The following is a 12110-nucleotide window of genomic DNA, read 5'->3' on the forward strand; positions in this document are numbered from 1 at the left end:
AATAAATGAGTAATGTTCTTTGTAATTAGGCAAGCAAAACAGTCCCTAATGAAAATTAAGAGCATGAACAGATTCAGAAGTTTTAATTTGTTCACTTTAAATACAAATCTAAAGTGTTGCGAAACTGTATTGTATCCCATCAGTTTAACTTAATTAGTGCATGTACTGCTATTGAAAAAATAATGAAAATAAAGATGACTAACTTAAATGGTGTGTGTCTGTGTGTCTTCTGTGTGGTTCTACAGAATAAGCGTGTCTTTGAGGTTTACAGAGTAAGTGACTGTCTGGTATTATTTGCTGGGTTTTTTTTGCCCCAATACTTTACAAGGATGCCCAATGGTCTACTCCCAGGTGAGCTGCATCAGGCATCTGGGGTTTATCCAGGAGGAGCTGGAATCTGTGGCCAGAGATAGAGAAGTCTGAACTGAACTTCTCAGCCTGTTGCTATTTTAACCTTCATCAGGAAAAGCAGAAGGAATATGAATGAAAGGATGAATCTATCAAAGAGAAAAATCATTGTACCTAATAGTGCCCAGTTCTCCTGAAGGTCCACTGATGGGTCATCCAGGCCCAGGTCAACCTCTGCTATCACCCTTTCCCTTAATCTGACAGTTTGAGAAATTCCACTACAGAGAAAATCGACTACTGAAGGAAGAAGGCCAACACCTGCCCCAGACCTCCCAGCCTGGACTGCTTTTCTGTTCCATCTTCTGCATTTCTCTCTGCACCTAATTCATCAGCCAGGATCTCAAAGGGAAGGGGATCTCAGCGATCTGTGTCCTGGCTCATCTGTGGTTTGAGCTGTGCTTCCAAGCCCATGGCCCGTGAAGAAGTCAGTGGAGCTCTGAATATAAGCCCTGGAGAATTAAGTCCTAGAGGAGCTGCCAGGTTCTTTTCACTCATGGTGAGAACTGAGAGTTCTTGTTTTTGGCTTGTGCTGTTTCGGCAATCAAAGCCGCTTCATGTTGCCAGTGTTATGACTAAAGCCTTGGATTTTCTATATGACTTTTATGATCCTAAATGATTAGGAAAAGACAGCAGATCTCACACTTTCTCACCAATATTTGCAGATTTTTTTTTTATGGTCGCTGAAAAACTTTGCTGAATTAAACTGAAAACATCAAACCTCCACAAAACATGTGCTTCCCTGTTTCTAGGAGAGACTAACAGCAAAACAGGCATGTAAGTAAAGCTGGATGGTCTTAGACAAAAGGGTTTCTTAGATAGTTCACTTTTATTAGCTTCTTAAATTTGTTTCACTTAAAACGTCTTTGATTGGGAAGCCCTTGGTTGAAGGCTTCTACACAGGGATGAACCAGAGAAATTCTAATCAGGAGATGCACAGTCTTTGGGTTAGTGAACACTTCTAGCTTAAAAAGGGAAACACTCCATCATAAGGATTGCATAGAACTTGTAATGTTTCACCCAGAGGGAATAAGAACCAAAGAATATTGTTTTAGTTAGAACAATTAGAGTTAGAGTTCTGAAATGAATGTGTGGGACTGCACATTTTTAAAATGTTCTTTGGATTGGCTAACACTTCTAGCTCATTTATTTATTTATTTTGCCCTTGGAACCATTTCAGAAAGGAAAACCTTCTATCAGGGGGTTTGACATAGAATCTTTAATGAGTCCCTCAAAAGGACAAGAACCTAAAAGCCTATTAGTGTTCTAGATGTAAGTGCCCCCCCCCCCCCCCCCCCAAATGTGTGGGACTGCACTGTCTTAAAATGATTCTTCAGACTGGTTAAAACTTCAATATTTCTAAATCCTTATTTTTTTTTTTAATGGAAAACATTTCCATAGAGTGTGCACAGAACCTTTAATGGTTCTCCTGACAGGGATAAGAACCAAAACATTTTTCCCCAAATATGTGGGGTAGCTCTCACTTAAAAAGGTTCTTTGTAATGTTTCCTGTCTAGCTTTATATATATATATATATATATATATATATATATATATATATATATATATATATATATAATATATATATATATATTTATATATATAAAGCTAGACAGGAAACATATACAAATATATATATATATATATATATATATATATATATATATATATATATATATATATATATATATGTGTGTGTGTGTGTGTGTGTGTGTATGTATATATATATATATATATATATATATATATATATATATATATATATATATATATTACCTTTAACATTAGAACACTTTTTTTTTCAATATAATGTAGATTCAATATCCAAAAAGTAAAAAAAAAATAAAATAAAAAAAATAATAACAAAAACACCCTAGTGAAATTATGAATTTTTAGGATTAAAACATTGAGCCTCAATTTGATCATATATATATATATATATATATATATATATATATATATATATATATATATATATATATATATATATATATACATTCTGGACTCAGCTGGTCTCTGCATTGCAGCTTTAATTACAGGGTTGTGTAATTGAAACTGAGGCTCAACAGAGATAGTAAAAAGCATTGAAATTCTTTACTCAAGTATAAGTGCAATTACTCCCCTAAATATATCAACTGGTAAAAGTTGAAGTACAGCTTCAAATTTGTCACTCAATTTAAAGTAAAAAAGTATAAACTCATAAATTGACAAAGTATAAACATTATGAAAAATACATTTGCCTCAAGGGAATCATATTTATTTAAAAGGCAATAATTGACATGAATTGAGGCAACAATCGATTAATCTATTATTATCCATTAAAATTGGTTATGAATCCATAATTATTCATTAGAAATTGATTCATACCAAAAAAGACAACTGGTGCATCAAAAGAATTCATATTTAGGTTATCAAGGTGATTAGCTCATAATTCTAATACTTAAAATAGTCCCTTTCTATATCATCTTCAGTCATGAATTAATGCTATGCTTACCCCAGATTCTGAGCAAGTTGGTCACACACTAGCATATTCAGTGGTATCATCAAACGTAGAATCGTTGCCTTATGAATCAAAATCGTATCATATTGTGTGTAAGTCTGCGAGGTTTACACCCTAGTGTTAAGTCATATTCTCGCTGTCACATCTGTTAACGTTTAGAATTGTTGAGACTTTGGATCAGAAGCTGTTTGATGCTAAACAGTTGCCTTACAACTGTATTATTATAAAGAAATGTCGTGATGTTTGAAAATATAGTAAGGAGAAAGTAGATATTTTTCTTGTGAAACGTAGCGAGTGAAAGTCAAACTGAAGTACAGTACAGATCATTTAAAAAAAACAAAAAAAACAAAACAGATTTAATTACAGTAATAAAGTAATTGAACTTGGTTACCATGAGGTTTCTGTTAGGTTAAGATGTTTTTCTAACTGTGGTCTTTATAGCAGTTTCCATCCCTACCAATCAACTTGATTAAGCCAAATTCCTCACAAAAATTCATTTATAACGAGTTTTTGCTACTAGATCACATGCAAACTTTATAGGAATTCAACGAAAAGTCATATGAAAGTCATCAGAAAATTCATTCTATCCATGGACATTTCTAGCTTTTTTTAAGCATTTGTGAGACTTGTACGTAAGCCTCAAATGTGATATATTTCACTGGCATATTATCAGGCTTTAAGTGTGTGTGCATGTGTGTTGATTATCATGTGTGATTTGTGCAGCTCATCTTTCGCTCAGCGAGTCGAGCCCAGCCTCTTGAACTGCTGTTTTTCACCGAGCCAGAAATAATTAGCTGTTTCTCTTTTTCATTACCTGTGCTTTAATGAGCCTTCTTCTAAACATGACTGCTGAGCGCAGAAATGTTGGGAAAAGTTCACTCGCCATCTGTTCTCAAAGCAAACACCGTTCAACCGCATGACCTCAGTGCAGAGTATTTATTTACTGGATACCATATGGTTTATATAGTGACACTGGTGTTATTTTTGGACCAAACTGTGCCTGTGTGAACTTTACATTCTTTTGTCATTATGCTTTTGTAAGCCTGCTGTACGTGTTCACAACGTGAGCATTCAGAGACTCATTCCTTCATGTCCAGGCAGTTGTAGGTGGGTGTGAGGGTTATAGCAGCTCTGACTTCATCTGTCAGCTCACTAAAACCCAATGAATAATGGATGTTAAATTTACTTTTCAATTTTCACCACTGTCGATAGCTGACTTGGGCTGACCTTCAGCGATACTGCTGCATATTAACTAACTCCAAGATTAAGATTCCACCATGTAAGTTCTCTTGATGCCACACACTCTTTTTTACTGGATTACAGAAGGATAATGAAAGTAGCAGAACAATTATGTAGCTCAAGATGGATTTAGAAATACTACAGATTGATCACTTTTTATATTTGTTCTAGAGTCTCTACTACCTGAAACTGAGCGACCCTTTAGAGAAGGAGTTGTCAATTGGCGGACTGTGGTTCAGATGCAGGCCCAGCTAAGTGGTCCCAAGTACTTGAAAAAAATACCAAAAGGACCAGCAGGGCCAATAAATGTAGGGGGGAAAAAAACTGGCATTAGTTCAACGACTTCAATTTTCTAAACATGAACCAGCACAGCTTCTGTAGCAGATCCTCTATTGTGGTTTATCTAATCTAATCACACGCATTTATGTAAATGATTTAACTGAAGGCATTGGACCAGAGACTAGCTACAGTGATAGAAACATTAGCTCAGAAATCATAGACTTTCACTGGTTTTTCTTTTCACCTTCTCTGGTCTCCTTCAAATGGACTATGTGGCTAGTTTAAAAAAAAAAAAAAGTTGATGAAAGCAGAATGATTAAAGACAATTGTACAGAAGAATGTGTTTATTCTCCTTGCTTTACATCAAAAAGTGTCTCTTCTGTCCAGATTTCATGGCACTAGTGAAAAGTGGTGATGCGGTTTGGAGCCAGCTGAGGGGGTCTGGGTACCTTACAAGGATGCCCCCCATTGAGCTCCCACGAAAGCGCTATCAGGCACCGATTCCCCTGCATGGAGATATCTGGGGCCTGACCCTGGACCCCCTCACAGTTTTCTTGGGAATGTCTGGGGATCCCTTGGGAGAAGCTTAACTATGTAGGCCAGGGTACTTTTTTGAAGAGGACCTCACCAGTTCCGCAAAACATGGAGAGGTCTCTCAGATCGTATATGTTTAAAAGGTTTTTTCAGGTGTATTCAACAAATATTGTTTGCTAACAAAAGTCTGAATAACTGGCTAACATGACCGAATTTCAACAACAGTTACATTTTAATGCTTGATAATTGATAATTAATGTATGGCTATACATACATGAAAAAAGAATTGAAGACTTGAACGAATGCATTCTTCTCTGTCCAGTCATCTTTAAACATCGTGCTTTCAATATCAACATTTTGATGAACACGCCATTTCATCCCTTCACTAATCAGACTGGAGAGGGTAAAAAAAAAAAAAAATCTTTGAGCTGCACTGGTTTATGTTTAAAATATATTAGAGTTCCAAAAAAATTGAACTACAGGCAGTTCTTCATACACTGATCAGTTATTTTGGGGCGCTCTGTTCAATCTGCTGAAGTTCAAGAGCTGACAACCCGTGACGTACAGATATATCTCCAACAGTTTTTATTTAGATTCTAGCTTCTCTACATCCTGATCTTCAAATACTTCCAGTGACAAGCTGCACTTTATTCTAACTGGCCACATTATTACACACTCCAATCTGGTCAGTCCATCCTGAAGGTGTAGAGCGAGTGCGTAAAACTCATCTTTTTTCCGTGTACAGTGTGTGTTAATCGTTCTCACCTAATCAGGGTGAGTTTCCCAGTATACAAGCATTATTTGGTGGAGATTTCTGGTTGGTTGGCTGTTTTTCAACCCAGCCCTGATATTGCTGTACCTGGCATATTCCAACGTCCAAATCAAATCTGCTCAGTGATGGTCTTTTTCTATTGATGGATGGGGTAGACTGGGGGGGTAGAACACATTGTTCAGAGTGACAGATTGGATAAAGTCAGCACGACAACATATACAAATTGACCTAGACATAATCTAATTGAGGAATTTCCATATTGTTTATTTTCATAGCCATAGGAGAGCCTCTACTTTTGGTCGATACTGATTCAATACTGACAGTTCAACTGACTGAGTCAAGTTTCTGTCGCCATGTTTTGTGAAAAAATCACGGGCGTAGCAGCAGCATGGTATAAGACAAGTTGTTGCAAGGTCTTTATCATGTCCTTCACATAATTCATGTATGAATAATTCATTAGATCAGAGAAGCCCATATAAGTCTAATACTGATACTCATTATTGGATCACTGCATCTCCAGTTATGTTGTTTCCAAAAATAACCTGAGCTGTAATGAGTGCTAAAAATACTCTGAGTTAATTTTTAATATTGGATATACACTGACTAGGTGCCTGGCTAGCTCAGTCAGTAGAAAATGAGACTCTTAATCTCAGGGTTGTGGGTTTGAGCCCTACATTGGGAGAAAACCCCATTCACTTCATTGCATTTCAAAATATTTCTTGCTTACAACATTTAAATAAGACCCTACCCTATAAATAAAACAGACATCTCATTTACATATTGTTTTCTAGCCTTAATTGAATGTGATGTGATTCACTCATTAATTTTTTTGTAAATAAACTGCAACACATCCACATTTTACATGTGTGATTAACCCTCTTACACTCATTATTTAGTATCTTAGTAAGTCAGGGCCTACGAGTATTAAGTACAGAAAAATATTCCATGCATTACGTGGAAGCGTAAAGCATATGATGTAGAGAGAGAGAGAGAGGTGGTAGTGTGAAATTAGTGACAGGCTTGATTTGATAAACATACTGTTGCACATTATGCACTTGGTAAGCAGGTTTTAGAACAAGCTGCACAACTCTATATGCATTTCTTTGCATCTGCCTAAGAGGTTTGCACAGTACTGTATATTTTGTATATTTGTGTTTTGTTTTTATTTTTATTTTTTTGTAATTTTTATTTCATCTGGATCTGCAATTGCAAACATCTGCCTTAGGAAACTTAATTTCTTTTTTAAGTTTTACATTAGGATGTGAGTATGCTTGCTATTGCCTGTTGCTACCAGTAGGAGGCAGTGTTACAGTTGGCTGCGCCTGGAGAATCCACGAAATTCACGTATTTGTACGCTCAGAGCTGAGGTGCATTCTTGAATGTTAACATCAACATTTCATGTCTCAACCTTTCAATCCTGTTTTTACATTTAAAATGTTGTCTCATACAGATGTCATTCCTGGGTTCCAGTAACGAACAGGCCTACACTGCACATGCATGACACAATCGTTAATATTAACAATTAAGTACAATTACTCTTAGACATTCAATATCAGGTAGGCACTCTCTCTCATTTTTTAGTAAGTGCTCTATGCTGGTCAGGGTTGTGGTGGATCCAGAGCCTATTCTGGAAACACTTGGCGTTAGGTGAATATACACCCTGAATGGGATACCAGTTCATCACAGTGCATCATGCACACACACATTCACACATTCATTCAGGGGCAATTTGCAATATCTTAGCCAGTCCACCTACTAGCATGATTTCGGGAGGTGGGAGGAAAGCAGTGAATCTGGAAGAAACCATGAAGGAAACATCAAGTACTTACTATGAAGTATATTTCATAATGTAATCGCAATATTTCTTATAGTGTCCAAGTTATACATACAGCTGTGCTCATAAATTTACATACCCCTTGCAGAATCTGCAAAATGTTAATAATTAAAATAAAAATAAAAACAAGAGGGATCATTACAATTGCATTTAGTTTTTTCAATGTTAATGATCCCTCTTATTATTTTTCATTATTAACATTTTGCAGATTCTGCAAGGGGTATGTAAATTCATGAGCACAGCTGTACTGTATTTTGTACATCCTGCAATCAACAAATGTTTCTTAAATATTTCTTGCACCATTCAGTTTGCTTTCTAATTTTAATCTAATTGTTGCGTCTTACAATGTCTGCATCGATTCCCAAGTCCAATTCTTTGTAAGTGAATCTTACTTAGACAGCAAAAGTCCATTCTGATGCGAATTTGTAGATTGTATTTTTTTCTGCACCATTTGATTTGACCACAAATCTGGACAGACCATACATGGTACTTGAGCTGTCGTAGACAACAGTTTCATTGGATTGCACTTACTTTAGGTTCTGAATGGGCTGGTGCTCAAACCTGACACGTATCTGATTTCCCATAAACTCTAAATAGCCAGCAGTCCCATATAACTAGAACCAAATTTTCAACTGGCAGCCATTTCAGTAACTGGAAAGATAAGATGCTGATCAGATTTTTGCACAACTCATAAATGTGGAACAAAAGGCAGTCTAATGAAACTATACTATAACCCTGCTGGCCAGACCTGAGGTGTTTCTCCAAATGACAGATATGAGAAGTGTTGTTCTTTCTTTCTCATCCACTGCTTGACATCATCTTCCACCAAGTTTGGCTTGAATACTCAAGAAATGGAGTAATGTGCATGTTTAAAATACCCAGAAGTATTCTTGATTCTTCCATTAAGGATGCACCAGTGACTTCAATTTGAAAATGAATTGAAAGACAACAGGCAGGAACAGATTATCCAGTCAATGAATATTTGCTAATAAGTATTGTAAGGGGAAAAAAATGTTTGTTGTTGTGGTGTTATAGGAAAATAATCTATAGCAACACATCCCAAAGTGCTTTATTCCTCATATGTCATAGCAGTTTGTTGTTTTTCTCTATTCATTAAAGAACGACGCCATTATTTTTATCCACTTAATGTTGTTAATGTGATTATGTGGAGCATGTGTGAATTATAGAAGCCATAACATATTAGAACAAGTGCATTAATTTAAACATATGATTTGCCTTAAAGGCAGATATCACATCGTGTACTGGCGGAAAAAAAAAACACATCATTGGAATATAGGCAATGAATATTTTCAGTTTTAACATGTCATAAATCTCTCAATTTTCACACAATAACAAGAACAATTTTTTTGATCACCAGTTTGTCCTCCATGTTTGTTGTTCTTGCAAATCCAAGTACATCAGTTCAGTGGGAAAGTCCTGTGTTTATATGTGTAGGCAGGTTTACAATGCTTCACTCTTTGACTTGTGCAGGCTAATTGTTTTACACTAAGTGTATTAAAGTTAAGGGGTGGGGGGTGGACTATAGCAGAAATATTATCAGCAGGAAGAATTTTCCAATTATACAAATTTCCTCACCCTATAAGAAAAAACAAACAAAAAAAACAACAACAACAAAAAAAACACAACAGCAGGAGAAGCAAGATGGTGACAGAGTGGGACAGCTGGACTGAGGAGAATCTTCCTTAGTTTTAAAAGAAATAATGGGACGTTTTGAATGTTTGATGGGAAGCTACGACATATTAAAAGGTTTTGTGTAAATTTCATGTGATCTGCTGCTTAATTTCTACAATTTTATGGAAACAAACAAAATGAAAGGCAGTACAATTAGCCCCACGTGTGTATTTCTGAGGACAGTCGATAAAACTGCTGAATGAAAATAAGACACGTCAGCAAAAAAAAATAAATAAATAAAAAAATTAACTCAATTGAGAATGACTTGGATTATTTTTTATTTCGTTTTGAGCTCTGGCAGTGTGTTTGAGGCCCTGAGTCCACAGTAGGTACTGTTACAGTCATTACTGACAGACATATAGCAGAAGTCAGACCGCTCCAAACATATAGAGACATTTTAGTGGTGATGAACAGGCCTCGCCACATGTGGTCCTGCCATTTAAAGCTCAGCTCAGGCCTCATTTAGAACCATGTGCTTCTCTGCGCTGACCTGTGGAATGCGCTTTCTGCCTTCTCTCTTTTGTTGCTTTGGCAGAGACGTATGCTGTCGGATTTTCCAGCTTGAAGACCTGCCAAACACCCTGTCAGCTCATCCAACAGCCCATGTCTCTTTTGGCTTAAGCATTTTAACGTATTTACCGCCCACTCAACTGCCCTCGTTCCTTGTTTATTTATCGTGCATATGCGCAAAGCCATGAAGACGGGCTTCACCAATTATACAGAGTGACATATGGCAACGAGAGAAATATAAAAACCCCAAAACAGTAAGGTCTGAACCTGACACGCTTCATCTGTTAATTACAAATATTTGATGTAAAAAAAAAACATAAGGAACTTATGTTATAGACTCATTTTGTATCGTAATTGGGGCTATGAGGGGCTACGTCCTCCGGCTTATTCAAGTTATAAAAACAATTAATAAATAATTAAATAAATAAATAAGGTTACATTTTTCCCAACCACGATGTCTTATTTGGTGTTATACCAGGTCACTGTTGAATTCTGTCTTCTGATTGGTCAGAAGGTGTTAATTAATTTTCTATAACAGCAGCTCTGACAATAGTGCAGCTTTAATGCTATTAATGCTCTAGTTTTAATACATAATCATTTCTATAGCAACAACTTACCCAAGGACTTGTATGGCTGACGATCCACATAAGTGGATTAATGAAAGGTGTGTAGTTGTTCATATGAAGTCTTCTGTGAGCATTTATGGAAAGAGTCTCCAGAGTCAGTGCAACACCGGGGACTTTTTCCAACAAGAGCCGGTTTCTTCGTCCTTAACACGATAATCTTTGTTTTGTTTGTTTTTCGTTTGTTATTTATTTGTTTTCTTTTACTTCAAGACAGAGAAAAAGAGAGGCAGGTGAGTAAGCGGCTCTTTATAGCTGCTGTAATGTAAGTGATAACAGGAACGAAAAGAATAAAAAGAATGGCATGTTGGTCTTTAATAAATAAATAAAAATTTGACTGTATCAAATTGCTGGGATATCAGAGGAATAAGACACTTTTAATTGTGTGGAACAAAGAACAATAGCACAACCAGTGGAAACAAATTCAACTACAGTGGCACGCATTCCCATCCCCTTTTCCCACATTTTATTACAACCGAGAATAGAAATGAACTAACTGGGATTATATTTACACAAAATTGGCAATGATTTTCAAGTGGGAAGAAAAAGTCATTATAGTTTGCAAACTTATTTACAAATAAAACTTGTAAAAGTTGTGATTGCATAAGTATTCACCCCCAATAGTGTGAAACCTCTAAATTACTTCTAATGCAACCATTTGCCATAGGAACTCCAGTCATCAGGACCCCCTGCATGGCACAGTTTGAAGTTCTCTTAATTCTCAATGTACGTGGCACACCTCATTACAGGCTTAATAATTAGCTGATCAGTTGGATCAGATGTATCAGCAGTAGGGAAAACTTCATGCTGTGCAGGCACGGGCTCTGGCATATATAACCTATGCTTTGATGTGTCTATAGCAAAACTGTAACTATAAGAATACAAATACACATAAATAAATAAGAATCTTCAGATTATACACACACAAAAAGAACAGTGTTGATTCAACACCCACAGTGTTGAATTTACACCCTACAGTGTTTATATAAGTCCATTGGACTCAAATGAACACTCTGGGTGTTAATTCAACACTAGAGATTTTACTGTGTAGTTGGAAAATTTCATTGTTGAGGACCAAAATTCTGGGAGATTTTACCATTTTACACTAGAAATTACACAACTGTAGTACATCATTTATATTAGGCCATCACTCAAGGGGATTTCTCAAGGTCATGTTTTAAGAAGAAATATATTTGAGTCAGAAGGAAAATGCAACAACAACAACAAAAAAAAAAAATGCAAAAAATAAAAATCCTGGTCACAAAAATGCCAGTTGGTTAGATGTTTAAAATTCAGAGACATGCAAATTGTCTTTCAGTCATTACAAAACACGCTGTTAGTGAAACACTAGTGTGGCTTTACTATAGAAAGCAAAATCAGTGCTCAATGTCCATCACTATTCACTAAAAAAACATATTGAGTCTAAAAAGTCTGCATGGGGCAGCTTCATCCAATCATAATCACTACATCTTCCTCCTAGTGGATTTACTGTGAATTTATTCAGCATGTTTATGGTTCATGTAGACCAGTTTACCTCACAGCTCCAAGGTCCCTGAATTCAATCCTGAGCTCAGGAAACTGTTTATGTGGAACTGCATTTTCTGCCTGTTTCTGTGCAGGATTCCTCTGGGTTCTCTGGTTTTCTCCCACCACACATACACCTACTGGTTGGTGGATTGGCTATGCTATCTTGCCCCAGGGTGTGAATGTGTGTGTGTGTGT

This window comes from Ictalurus furcatus, chromosome 18 (assembly GCF_023375685.1).
Source record: "Ictalurus furcatus strain D&B chromosome 18, Billie_1.0, whole genome shotgun sequence".
In the NCBI taxonomy this organism is placed as follows: domain Eukaryota; kingdom Metazoa; phylum Chordata; class Actinopteri; order Siluriformes; family Ictaluridae; genus Ictalurus; species Ictalurus furcatus.